Raw genomic sequence first — 1,731 nt, forward strand, 5'->3', positions numbered from 1 at the left:
CGCACTTGTGAGAGAAGTCAGGGAAGAGGTGTTCTGCGGTAAGCCTTCAGAAAATGAGCATACAATTACCACCCTTGCAAAAGCTCTGGTGTAAGTGAGTTTGCCAAGCAGCAGCTTGAAGTATGTCACATAGAAAAACTGCCTCTTTCCCATCTAGGGGCTTAAATACAAAACCATTGTTTTTCATGCAGGCTCCTGCACATCATCTAACGTGGCAAGCATCCCACAGGCATTGTTTAGCCTCTGTAATGGAGGAGGGAGGAAGAAGCTCTGTAATGTGATCGTGAGCTTGTGTAATTTTGGTTTCCTCCAGCAGTAATGAGTGAAGAATATTTGTCTTCCCCTTGGGTGGAACATGGAGCCTTGTTTGACAACAAGGGCTGTGTCGTATACAGAAACAATACCAGGCCCCAGGAAGGGCTATGGGTGAGACATTGCTGGTTTTGAGCCTGGGGCACCACCCCTTCAACCAAGGGGTCTTGAGAGCCTGCGTGTTTGGAACACTTTGCAGATTAAGGAACAGCTGTAGAGTAAGTTGCTCTGAGCTTGGGCAAAGGCATGGATGTAAGGAGTTCGATGGAAGGCACCACATCACTGTTGCCAAAACCCTCTATTGTAGACCTAGCCCAGGCGTGTCCAGCCCACAGGCTGCATGCGGCCCTGGACAGCTAGTAATGCGGCCCCACAAGATCATAAACTTTTAACAATATTATGTGATTTATATACGTAACTATATTATATATTTTATATGCGGCCCAAGACAATTCCTCTTCACTCAATGCGGCCCAGGCAAGCCAAAAGGTTGGACACCCATGACCTAGCCTATGAACAAGAAAATGCCTCCAACATAAAGGTACAAAGGGACACAACAAAGCACCCTGTGGAAGGATACCAGCAATGTAAGTGGTAGGTGCAGGATACTCCTTTTGTATGGTTTGTACATAATTAACGTGGGGGCAGGAGAACTGGTTTTCTGGGAAAGATCCAATTTGCCATCTTCAAAATTGTAGCGTTTTAGGTTAGCAGCCTACGTTCGCTGCGCTGCTAATCACTCCTACGCCATTCCATGGGACAGAGTATTCACTTGGCTGCTGCTTCTGTTGTGCAGCATTTCAGGTATGCTGCAGCCCTATTCCAGCTATTAGACTGCCGGGCGATTCTCTTGTGCAAGCCCAAGAACGTCAGTAGCTTTCTATAGGAAGCATGCCAAAGAAACCAACAAGGCACATGGCTGAATTCAATGCACACAGGAAATCCAGAATTAGATTTCCTATTTCCTGGTTTTACACTGGCCCACTCACAAACGTACTCTAGCAAGGCTCTTGTTTTACTGCACACATTACTACTACATGGTACAGTGTTAGACCTGGACTTCAGCAAGGCTTTTGACACAAGTCACACGTGACGTTCTGGTGTGTAAGCTGGAGAAATGCAGGCTTGGCGGAACCAACGTTAAGTGGAATTGGTTAAACAACTGCAAACAAAGAAACTATTAATGGAATGAGGTCAGATTGGAGGGAGGTCTCAGGAGGGGGTTCCACCAGGATCTGTTTTGGGTCCAGCATTGTTTAATATCGCTCTGCACCTGTTACAAGTAAGCCACCATTATGGAAATCTTGGGACCTGGCTGAACATGAGCTTACCCATAGTAATATTTAAGTGATCGCATGCTCACACAGAACGGGCAACCAACTGTCAACAAAACAGGAAGAACAGCTAGACACTGTAAAC

This window comes from Carettochelys insculpta, chromosome 1, assembly GCF_033958435.1.
Source record: "Carettochelys insculpta isolate YL-2023 chromosome 1, ASM3395843v1, whole genome shotgun sequence".
Lineage (NCBI taxonomy): Eukaryota > Metazoa > Chordata > Testudines > Carettochelyidae > Carettochelys > Carettochelys insculpta.